Below are 13,014 nucleotides of genomic sequence, written 5' to 3'. Positions count from 1 at the left end.
TACACATGTGTACTACCATGCCTGGTCCTTACAATTCTGGGATGACATATATGTACCACCACGCCTGTCCTATCCAGTGCTGGGATCACACCAACATGCAGGGTTTGTAGAGTGCTATGATTATAGATGAGCACCACCATGCCTGGTCTATACAGTGGTGGGATTACAGTTGTGCACTATCATGCCTGCTCTACACAGTTTTGGGATTACAGATGTGCATCGCCATGCCTGGTCTACACAGTTTAGGGATTGTAGTTGTTTACCACCATGCCTGGTCCATACAATGCTGGGATTACAGACGTGCACCTCCATGCCTGGTCTACACAGTGGCTTGGATTCTAAATGTTTTTCTCCATGCCTGTTCTTTATCATGCTGGATTTACAGATGCACACCATTATCCCTGGTTTATACCATGCTGTCGTTTCAGAAATGCACCACTATGCATGGTGTATATAGTGGTGGGATTACAGATGTGCACCACCAACCCTGTCTATACAGTGCTGGGATTACAGATGTGCACCACCATGCCTTGTCTATATGAGTTTGTGATTACAGCTGTGAATCTCCATGCCTGGTCTACACAGTGCTGAAATTACAGATGCACACCACCATGCTTGGTTTTTTTAGTTATGGTATTACAGATACACACTATGGTACATTCTATTCAATGCTGGGATTACAGATGTGCACCATCATGCCTGGTCCACACTGTGCTGGGATTACATCTTGCACCTCCGTTCCTACTTTTTACCGTGCTGGGATTACAGATGCACACTGTCATGCCTGGTCTATACAGTGCTGGCATTACAGATATGCACTACCATGCCTGATCTACACTGTGCTGAAATTACAAATATGCACCGCCATGCCTGGTCTAAGCATAACTGGGTTACAGATGTTCACAACCATACCTGGTCTACACAGTTCTGGGATTACATCCGTGCACCTACATGCCTGATTTATACAGTGCTGGGATTACAGACAACCACTACCATGCCTAATATATACAGTGCTGAGATTACAGATGTGCACCACTTTACTCAGTCTATACAATGCTGGGATTACAGATGTGTGCCTCATGCCTGGTCGACACAGTTTAGTGATTACTGCTGTGTACCACCATGCCTGGTTCATACAGTGTTGGTAATACATATATGTATCACCATACCTGTTTTACCAGTGCTACTATTACCGATGCATACCACCATTCCTAGTCATTATAGTGCTGTGATTAAAGATGAGCACCACCATGGCTGGTCTATACAGTGCAGGAATTACCAACGTACACCATCATGCCAATTTGTACAGTGTTACCAACGTACACCATCATGCCAATTTGTACAGTGGTAGGATTACAGATGTGCACCACCATGCCTGGTCAACACAGTGCTGGGGCTACATCTATCAATAACACGCTTGGTCTATATAGTGGTGGGATTACATGTGGACCACAATGCCTGCCTTATCCAGTGATGGGATTACAGATGCACACCACCTTGCCTGGTTCATATCGTGCTGGGATTGCATATGTGCACCTCCATGTCTGATCTATACAGTACTGGAAATACAGATGTGCCCCACAATGCCTGTCTAATACAGTTCTGGGAAAACAGATGTGTACAAATGCGCACCTCCATGCCTAATCTTTACCGTGATGGGATAACAGATGCACACCTTCATGCCTGGTCTATACAGTGCTTTGATTACTGAAGTACACCACATTGCCCTGTTTAAACAGTGCTGGGATTACTGACATGCATCACCATGCTTGGTTTATACATTGCTGGGATTATAGATATTTACCCTGATTCATGATCAATACAGTGCTGAAATTACAGGTGTGAATCACAGTTTCTAATCTATACAGTGTTGGGATCACAGATGCACACCATCAAGTCTGGTCTATACATTGCTGGGACTACAGATACGCACCACCATGCCTTGTCTATACACTGCTGGAATCACAGAGGTGTGTCATTTTGCATCATCTACACAGTGCTGGGATTACAGTTGCACACCATCATGCCTGGTCTATATGGTGCTGGGATCACCTATGTATAGCACCATGCCCTGTCTATACAAGTCTGGGATTACAGATATGCTTTATTATGTGTGGTCTATACAGTGCTGGGATTACAGATATCCACAACCATGCTTGGTCTCTACAGTTTTAGGGTTACAGATGTGTACTGGTGCTGGGATTACCAAAGCACACCCCCATGCCATGTCTACACAGTGCTGAGATTACATCTGTGCACCTCCATGCCTGGCCTTTATATTCCTGGGATTACAGATTTGCACCACCATGCCTCATCTACACAGTTGCTGGAATTACATCTGCACACCTCCATGTCTTGTCTTTATCGTGCTGGGATTACAGATATGCACCCCATGGCTGATTTACACAGTGCTTGGATTACTACGATACCTGGTCTATACAGTGCTGGGAATACAGATGTGCACCACTATGCGTGGTCTATACAGTGCTTGGATTACAGATTTGTACCACCATGCTTGGTCTACCACATGTTCGGATTACAGATGTGCAACACCATGATTGGTCTAAACAGTTCTGGGATTACAGATGTGCACCACCATACCTGGTTCGCATAGTGCTGGGATTACAGAGGTGCATTACCATACCTGGTCCATACAGTGCTGGGATTACAGATGTGCACCACCATACCTGGTCCGTACAGTGCTGGGATTACAGATGTGCACCACCATACCTGGTCTACACAGTGCTGAAATTACAGATGTGCACCGGCATACCTGATCCATACAGTGCTGGGATTACAGATGTTCACCACCATTCCTGTTTTATAAAATGTTGGGATGAAACCTAGGGTAACCACACCTGACAAGCGCTACACCCATCTTTGTTTTCATTTTCTGAGACACTATTACTTATCTCAGTTTGAACTCACAGCAACCCTCCTGCTTCAGCATCCTGAGTGCTCAGATGCCCTGACCACTGCCTCAGGCTCATCTGCAGTGTCACAACCACAGGTCCTATCTGGTAGAGTTTGCATGTGTGTCACTAGACCAGCTCGGATGTGGCATGAAGAAATTGACACTGGTCTTGATGGGAATGGTTGCCCAACACTGTGGTCATGTTTTTCAATTGGTCATGCTTTCTTTCCTTAAGAAACATCCTGTCAAGTGAGGTGGTTGTGATAAACATCAGTGTTTAGTGGTAGTGAGGGTAAGTGCTGTGTGCAACCCACTGTGGAGAGTCCTATCTGTTCTCAAATGCTCCACTGTAGCAGCAGAAATCTGATTATTATTATTATTTTATTAGTTTTTCAAGACAGGGTCTCACTATGTAGCTCTGGCTGTCCTGGAACTCACTCTGTAGACTGGGCTGACGTCTAACTTAGAGAATTGCCTGCTTCTGTCTCCTGGGTGCTGGGATTAAAGGCATATGCCACCACTAGTCAGTTGCAATCTGTTATTTTTGAGTGCTCAGCATCCCTTCTGGGGCTGTAGCTACCTAGGGCCCCTTGCATTATAGTGAGCTGACCCTTTCGAACTCAAGGGTGGTGTGTGATCAGGAATTTGGTTCCTGCCACCAGAGAGACTGAGCAGGGACATATGGCACGTGGCCTATATAGAACCAATGACGCTGGGACAGTTGGGAAATGCTCAGCCCAGTGCGGGCATACCTGAGGGTGCTGGGACAATCTTGCCAGTCATGGGAAAGGCCTGCCTGAGGATGAGGTAGTCACAGAGCAGAGTCAAGAGATGGCCAGAGCTGGGAGTGCTTATGTGTGTCACCATACCGGGTCCAGCTTCCCGTATTTGGGTTAGGCATTCTGAAAAGCCCACGGGAAAGTGATGGTTTCAAATAAGCAATCCTGAAAGATGCTCCTATTTTTTGTCTTTGAGAGAAGAGGGAAGGGAGAGAATGAGAGAGGAGAGGAGAGGGGAGGGGAGGAGGGGAGGGCAGAAGAGGGGAGGGTTCAGTTTGAGCTAGGAGGATCAGGTCACATTTCCCTGCAATCTTACAGCTTCATTACTATGTGGCCGAAGATAATACAGCCCAGAAATGTCTCCCTTAGTGGCTTTAGGTAGCTATTTCTCTTTTCTGCAGATCTACCCTCTTGATAGCTCAGCCTTTTGAGATTCAAGGATGAGCTCCTAGTCACGGGGCGCTTGGGCTATCACAAAGCTCAGGCCACACCTGAGCCACACCAGTGCTGGCCCTTCAGCAAACTGCACCTGCTTTGTTGAAGCTTCTGGGATGATAGCTTCAAGTGTGGAGAGTTAGAATGTTGCCAGTTCAAAGTGAAATTATAGTAGGCTATTTTAGCCTCTTGAATACCATCCTCTGGGTACTGCATAACATAATTCTAACTAATACTCAAACAGTGGGATTACTGTTAAAAGATCTATCTATAGAAAGCCTATTCTGATACATCTTTACTCTCTGCCTTGCCCCAAAAACCTCTAAAGTCAAGAATTTTAATCTTGCAGGGCCTCCTTCCTCTGGTGGGTACTAGTATCTGTAGGATAGCAGGGAATAGCGTCTGATTGGTCCCTAGCTCAAACCTAACAGGAGAGGAGATGGTGTGGTCAAGAAGCAGGGGCAGCTGTCTGCCTCTTCACAGGCCCTTGGACTCGCTTGGAGCCCTAGCTGCCCACTTTTGTTTTCCTGGGCTAAACCTTGGGAGTCAGATGAGCCAGGGTCTCCCGCCCAGAAAGCAGGGCTTGGCACTGTAGCCTGGAGTATGCGTCTGTGGAGAGCTTTGCAGCTGGTTGTTTATCCTGGGTCTCCAGAGGTCAGTGTGTGGCCATGCTGCTCCTTACAGAAACTTTCAGCTGGGCCAGTGAGCGGATGGTGATGCTTGGTCCACCCAGGATCTCCTCTGTTCCGGAATTGCCCCTCTGACTACATCCTGACATTTCTAACTCCCTGACCCCTGCCTCCATGTGATGTGTTTGTCTGGCTCTGTCTTGTTTCATTTTATATTATTTAATTTGAACTGGCAATTAAAATTCAGAGGACTTGGGGTCAGTTAGATGTGTCGGTGGGTAAAGGTGCTTGCTGCCTGATGATCTGCATCTGACCCCTGGGACCCACATGGTAGAGGGAGGAAATGGACTCCTACAAACTGTGCTCTGACCTCCACATGTCCAACATCACACACACACACACACACACCCACACACACACACACGACAGGCGGAGAGAGGAAGAAAGAGGGAGAGAGAGAGGTGCACCCACAACATGCTGAAGGAATAAAATATTTTTGTTTCTGTTTTGGGTCTTTTTTTTTTTTGAGAAGATCTCCCTTAGCCAATCTGGAACTTAGAGAGATTCACCTGCCTTTGCTGGTACTAAAGGTGGATGAAGACCACCACACCCAACTCAAAAGGATTTTAAAAACTGGAGGATTTTGCAGGAAACCTCTTTCTACCTCTTGGTCTGTCTTAGAAAAAAGATCAGAGGGGCTCACCATCTTTCCTACCCAGAATAAATATGCTACATCTGAAGCCACTGACTCTTCAGCTCCCCTTCACAGGCCCCAGGTAAGCCTGAGAGGACACTTTTGGTTTATAAGGCTAGGGACCATGGAAGCTCTAGTGAGGGGCCGGGGACGGGGACAGGGAAGACAAGAACTGATATACATACCTGCAATCCCAGCACTCAAGGAATGGAGGCAGGAGGATCGGGAGTCTGCCTCCCAAGTGCAGGGAATACAGGTGTGTACCACCACATCTGGCTTGGAAAGATTTGGTTGTTTTCATTGCCTTAAATCATGTGTGTGTGTACCTGTGCACGTGAGTGCAGGTGCTTGCTGGGGCTAGAGGCGCCAGGTCCTCTGGAGCTGAAGTTACAAGGTGGCTATGGGCCAGAGCACTGGCCTTTGGTTGCTGCATCCACAGACTGCTCCAGGGACTTGTCCTGACTGGCTCCAGGAAGATATGAAGAAATGACAAACACAGGCGGATACAAAGGAGAGCTGGGGGGGGGGATGGGTGAAAGGAGGCGGGGCTATCACACACAGGCAAACAGGAGGCGGGGTTTATGCTCTACAGCTGAATCAATGAGCAGCTTTAGCCAATGATGGTAGGAGCGCTCACTGTGGGGGAGCAGTCTTTAGGCTGTACACATCTGGGGTGGGGCTATTTTCTTCACACAGTACCAACATTGTCATTTTCTTCACACAGTACCAACATTGTCTTTCTCCCGTGAGTCTATCCCATGCCAAGAGCACACATTTACTCAGGACTTCCTCTACTCCCTCCGCTTCTGTAGACAGACTTTTTCTGTCTTGCCTGCCAACTCCCAAATAACCACATGAAGACTCCTTATTAATTATGAAAGCTTGGCAGATAGCTCCGGCTGGTTTCTATCTTGCTCTTATATGTTTATTAATTTACTTTCGGCCACATCACTCATGGCTTGTTCCCTCTTCTCCTACACATCCTGCTTCCTCTGCATCTGGCTGGGGCTCCTCCCTTCTTCCTAGCATCTTCTCTGCCCCCCCCCCCCAATCCTGCCTAGCTATTGGCCATTCAGCTTTTCATTAAACCAATCTGAGAGACACATCTTCACAGTGTACAAAAAGATTATTCCACAACACACTTTTTTGTTTTGAGAAAGGGCTTTGTGTAGCCCACACTGGCCTTGAACTCTTGATCCTCCTGCCTCTTCCTCTAATGTGCTGGGATTATAATCATGTACTATCACATCCAGCTTTTGTTATTTTAGTTATGGTTTTTGGTGTGTGTGTGTGGTATATGCACATGTGTGTGCAGGTGTGTGTGCCTGTCCATGTGTGGAGGCCAGGGGAGAGTGTCCGGGGTTCTACCCTGTTCCTTTGAGGTGGGGTCTCTGCCTGAATCTCAAGTTTTACCTTTTGTTTACCTCTAGCTAGGCTGGTAACCAGCAAGTCCCTTGTCTCTGCCTTCCCAGTCCTGGGCTGCACGTGAGCAGGAGACACTCCAGGTTTGCTAAGTGCTCACTGGAATCTGAACCCGGGACTCACATGGTTATGCAGCAAGTATTCAACCACTAAACCCTCTCTTCAGCCCTGGCCTGTGACTTTTGAGATAGGGTCTATCTTAGGGTTTCTATTGCTGTGAAGAGACACCATGACCAAGGCAACTCTTATAAAAGAAACATTTAACTGGGAGGCTGACTGCAGGTCAGAGGTTGAGTCCATTACCATCACGGTGGGATATGGTGGTGTGCAGACAGACGTGGTGCTGGAGAGCTGAGAGGAGAAAAGAAGCTACATCTTGATCCAAAGGCAACAGGAAGTGAACTCAGATACTGGGTGTGACTTGAGAATAGATGAGACCTCAAAGTCCGCTTCTATAGTGACGCACTTCCTCTAACAAGGCCACACATAATAGTGTCTCTCCTTTTGGGGGTCATTTCCTTTCAAACCATGACAGGGTCTCACTGTGCAGCCCAGGCTGGCCCACAGCTCACAGGCCCCAGGTGCTGGGTGATGGGATTGTCCCGCCTCACACATCCTGCCAAGGCGACAGCCCTGAGCTCAGTTCATGGGCCCTTAAACTGGGCCCGTGGATGGTGCAGGAGCAGCTGCTTGCCCCCTGGACAGATAGGCAGGCTGGCACCTTCACCCCCCAGGCAGGTTCCTGAACCTTTGCCCTTCCTCGTCAGTCTGCCCAATTGATTTGTCCCATCCATTTGCTAATGGCAAATAAGAGGAGAAAGCCGAAGTTCCGGGAGTGGCCTGCCCGTCAGGGGACAGAATGGGCAGGGCAGGACCAGCTTTCTGTTTGCAGATCTCAGTTTCTGTAAACCTGTTCTGTTCCTTGATGGACCTCATGGCCTGAACTGCGGGGAATGTGACCTGTGCCTTCCTCAGATTGCAATTCTCCCCCAGTGGCAGCAGCCTCCTCCAGAAAGCCTTCCCTGACTGCCAGCCCACAGGGTCTTCTGGAACTCCATCATCAGGAGAGGGTGCCTAGGACCCACCATCTAGCTAGATTGCTCTTTCCCAGGGGCTGTTCACTGCAGAGCCTATACCCGGCCCTGGGTTCCATCCCCAGCACTGCAAAGACCCAAAAGCTAAGCATGTGATGGACTGGTGTAGGCACTGGACCCCAGCACTGCAAAGACCCAAAAGCTAAGCATGTGATGGACTGGTGTAGGCACTGGAGTTGCTGGGGTCAAAGCCTGGGCCAGGACATCCCTAACTTCTAGGACAATTAAACAGTGAAAGCAGAGACAGGAGATTTATTCAATGAGGCCACATCAGAAAGAGGGATAGAGAGGTCCTGTGACAACTTGGGGTCCGCACTCCTCAAGTCCATCTTCAGGATCCTGACATGAGGTTTAGGTTTAAACACAAGGGCCAGTGGTCCGTACAGCCGAGTGGCCCTGATCAAAGTATCATTCCAGTCTGGTCTTAGTCCCTCCTGAAGGTGGCCTGCCAAGTTCAGAACTATGTAAAACCTCTTCTGGGTGACAGGGTCCTCTGGCTGCACCGGGCTTCAGCCTTTTAGTCCTCCAGCATGAGATCCCTTGGGAACTGCAGTTTCTTGGGGACCACTGTAGTCTGACAGCCAAAGGAGGGCGGGAAGATGGACACAGTGTCTTGCTTGGCTCCTGTCGGACGGCACAGTATCTTCTGGGAGGAGAGCACCCTAGACTTTGACTGCCCAACACAGGACAGTTACTATGAGCCCCAGTGTTTCTCCAGAGATCAGAATTCTGGGGACTCAAAGGGCTTGAGAAGCACTAGGTCAGAGGTATTAGCCGAGTGCTCACTTGGGTCCGACCTGGCCTCCAGTGGAACCCTGGAGCAGCTGACTCACTCCCTAAGCAGGGCCTCTCTCCCTCTGTCCTCTCAGGGTCAAGCTTGCTGAGGTGTGGAGTGGTGTACAGGAAGCCAGTGTGTGCTGGAGCTGGAGCAGGTGGGTGCTCCCCCAGGCTCAGGGGCCAGGCCTGAGGTCATTTCTGGAAACAGCCTTGTGTGTGGATGTTGGGCTGGGCTCCATGGTCACAAGTATGCTGTGTCCTTTGACCACAGGTGTCCCCACCTAAGTCAGCAGACATTGCCATGGAAACAGCCCAGGAGTTACCTGAGCATTTTTTCTTTCCTCCCCTATCCCACGTGTCCAGAGAGGGAGGAGCCTGCCCTCTCCAGTGGATTTCCGTGTTTACAGAGGCCCCAGAATGCTCACGTCACTCTCTGGAAGGTCACCTGACCTGACTTTCAGAAACAGCCCTGGGTGGAAGTCTGGGCAGGACTTACAAAGATTGGTCTGGGAACACAGTGGTCTCTATAAAGTTTTTGTGATGCCAGGTGGTGACTCCACAGCTACCAAGGGAAAGATAGAGCCCAGTGACTGTTGAGGTGTGTGTGTGTGTGTGTGTGTGTGTGTGTGTGTGTGTGTGTGTGTGAGAGAGAGAGAGAGAGAGAGAGAGAGAGAGAGAGAGAGAGAGAGCTGCTGTTCTCAAACGATGGGAGGGTGGAGGAGGCTTTGTTCTTACTTAGCCACAGGTTTCCTGGTGTTTCCTGGCAATAGTAGGTGGTAGATTCTTCACAGGCCTGGCTCTGGCCATGCTAGAATTAATGAAAACACAGGACCCCCAGCTATGCCTGAATATCTGATAGGCAATGGCTTTTTAAAACTATATATAATTTATTTATTTGTATTTTTGTGTATATTGATGTTTTGTATGCATGTGTCTCTGTGTGAGGATGTCAGATCCACTGGAACTGGAGTTACAGACAGTTGTGGGCACCATGTGGGTGCTTGGAATTGAACCTGGGTCCTCTGGAAGAGTAGTCAGTGCTCTTAACCGCTGAGCCATCTCTCCAGCCACCACAAATGGCATTTTAAGTGTATCGTGTGTCACACTGAGGTAATTGTGGTACTAGAAATTAACCATTGTTTACCTGGCATTCAGATTGAGGTAGGCATCATATGTGATACCCTGTCACAGGTCTGTGATCCAGCACTTGGGAGCTCAAAGCAGAATAATTGCCAAGAGTTCAAAGCCAGCCTTGGCTGTGTAGTGAGTTACAGCCTGGGCTATATAGTAAGGGGGCTTTTGGGTTCTTAGTCTCATTAATAAAAGAATTTAAGAGTGGACTCAAATGGAGGCTGGAGGACAACATTATCAGAGTGTAAGAAAGCCCTCCAGGGCAGGCAGCAGGCTAGTCGGAAACCTTAGCAGCCGCTGGTGCAGGGAGAGAACAGGAAAGGCCTTCCTGTTTGGGTTAAAATGGCACAGAGGTCAGCCACGTGGCAGACAAGTTGCTTCACGTCAGGGAGGGAGCTTTGGGGAAAGACAATATATTCCCAGTCTGTTTCCTATTGCTGTGGTAAAACACTGGTCTGACGTAACTCAGGGAAGGAACAGGTTTGCTTCATCTTACATCTCTCGGGCGGGAACCTGGGGGCCAGAGGGGAAGCAGAGGCCACAGGACTCATTTCCCGTGGCTTGCTCAGTCTGCTTTCTTACACACAGGCCCCACCCACAGTGGGCTGGGCCTGCCCACATTCATCATTAACGAAAATGTCCCACAGCTTGGCTACGGGCCAATCTAATGGAGAAGTTCCTCAGTTGAGGTTCCTCTTCCAAGATCAAGATGACACAACTAACGGTCACAGTGTCACAGTGAGGAAGCCCAGGGTGTTAGGGAGGGCGTGCTTCGAGAGGAGATGGAAGAGAAGGAGGTTAATTCAGAAAAGCAAGCAAGTCACAGAGCTGCACGGCTGTGTGGGAGAGCACTCGGAGCCGGGGATTCTGGGGAGGGAAATTGCCTTATCTCATTAAAGAGATAAAAATAAACTTACCTTATCCTATGAAAAGGGATAATATCATGCCCCCCTTTTTCAGACTTAATTCACTTTATTTTTCTTGTATAAAAACCCTTACGTAGTAGCCACAGCGGGAGCCTGGGTCCCTGGTGTGGGTTTTCACAAAATGGCCACTGAGTTCCTGATGAGGAGACTTTGTGAACACACTCTTTCCAGAAGTCAGGGGATCAGGGAGTTGTAGGCCTTAGAGATGGCATCAAAGGTGGCCTTGGTAGTGCCCAGGGTGGGAGTCCCCCCCGCTGATATGTAGCAGTCATTAATACTGGCCATCAGCAGCAGCTTCTTGGGGACAGAGGCAGAAATGATGCCAGTGCCTGGGGGTGGGGGAATAAGACAACATAGAGCCACAGTGGCCGGGCCTCTTGCATGGAGCAGGGTAGGGCTTGCCAATCTTGTTTTCTCAGTGGCTTCTCCATAAGGATGCTGAAGAGCTTGACCAAGATGATGGCCCCTCAGATGGCAGTGACTACCTCCTTGGAGCACTTAACACCAAGACCAACATGACCATTGTAATCCCCAATAGCGACAAAAGTCTTGAACCTGGTCCGCTGGCCAGCCTGAGTCTGCTTCTGCACTGGCAAGATCTTCAGAACCTCATCCTTTGGGGATGTGCCCAGGAAAAAGTCAGTAATCTCAGGTTCCTAAGTGGGCAGGGGAACAGGCAGATCTGCTCCAGGAACTGATCTTCATGTCCTGAACCAGGCACCCAGGTTGGTGATGGGCTTCCACTCCTTGTCTTTGACTTTACATCTATGGGGCCCACGGCCTTGACCATGGTCACAACTTCAACTATAACCAAACCGCCGCTGAGTTTTCCTGGGTCCCCAGGTCCTCTGGGCCCTCCCACTGTACCGGGGTGTTTTCCAAAGAAGAAGAAAGTGTGCCTGTCTCTTTAGCATGACTAAGGTGAAGAGTGAGTCCTTCCTCAGTGGTAGTGTGTGAGCCAATGCTAATTTTAATTAGCTAGGCCTTAGAGATCCAGGAAACAAAAATGCCCCTGCTCTGCAAGCCCCTTCCCCAAGGACAGACAGTTCCTGAGATGCTGGGGGCCGCTGTGTATGGGAGCCAATAAGCCACCTCTTTTCACTCCCCTCAACAAGTTTGTTTGATCTATCTGCACCAGATATTCTTGATCAAATGTGGGCAGAAGATTCGTAGTTAGGGAAAACATCAGGATATGTGCTTGCCCCTGATTGGACCTGACGGGAAATGCTATGAATTATGGGTTTTCCTTCTTAAACCCTTGCCAAACTTGATTCTGGGTTATTTCCCGGGAACCTGAGTATGGACCTGGCCAGAGCCCATCTCCCTGGCCAGTATTTAATTGAAGCTCGCTTCAAATTTGGTTTTAAACAATGGTAGTAGTCTTATTCTTGATCGGTGAGATTAACATGGTCCCTTAGCCAAGTGATTGTCATGGCCCCATTGGAAGTCTCTACAAAGGCCAGAGATTTTATTCTCTTGGCCAGAACTCTAATAGAACTCTGTACACCACACACACACACACACACACACACACACACACACACACACAACCTCACAGCCTGCTATACCACTCCTGGGTGGATACTGGAAGGACTGCACCGAAGATGCCATCTTATCAATGTTTATGGCTACTCTATCCATAGCTGACAGGAAATAGCAGCAATCAAATATGCCCATCAACACAGGAATGAACAAACAACATGTGGTACGTGCTCGCAGTGGAATTTCATGTATCTGCAAAGAGAAACGAAACCATGTATGTGCAGGGGATGGATGAAGTTGGAAATCATGTTTCATGAAATAAGCCAGCTTTAGAGTGACAGAAACCCCATGTTTTCTCTTACACAGTGAACCTAAATTTAAAATTGAATAGTATGCATATATGCCTCTATTTGCATATATGATTCTATTTATATATGTGTACATGCATATCTATCTATACAAACATTTATATCCTTATGTGTGTATGTATGTCTATATATCTATGTGCAAATTATATACATGTGCCCACGTATGTCTATATTTGTATATTTGTATGTGTATCATCTACCTATGCATGCATATATTTATTTATATATGAGTGTACATATGCCTAACTATATATGTGTAAATGTATTTCTATCTATATATGTGTGCATGCGTATCTCTACATGTGTATTTGCTAGCTAGGAAATGGGAAAGAAGATCTTAAGGAGGGAGGAGGCGATCTCAAG

At 48.1% G+C, this 13,014-nt stretch overlaps 1 pseudogene; it reads right to left on the bottom strand.

Annotated features, from left to right (window-relative positions):
- Positions 1–8,484: 8,484 nt before the first annotated feature.
- LOC126498124 (40S ribosomal protein S2-like) lies at positions 8,485–11,591 on the bottom strand (annotated as a pseudogene).
- Positions 11,592–13,014: the final 1,423 nt, after the last annotated feature.

Source organism: Alexandromys fortis, unplaced genomic scaffold (genome assembly GCF_014885135.2).
Source record: "Alexandromys fortis isolate MF-2015 unplaced genomic scaffold, M_Fortis_MF-2015_v1.1 scaffold_29, whole genome shotgun sequence".
Taxonomy (NCBI): Eukaryota; Metazoa; Chordata; class Mammalia; order Rodentia; family Cricetidae; genus Alexandromys; species Alexandromys fortis.
Note: the sequence above shows the minus strand (reverse complement) of the source record. Positions and strands in the feature narration are given on the sequence as shown.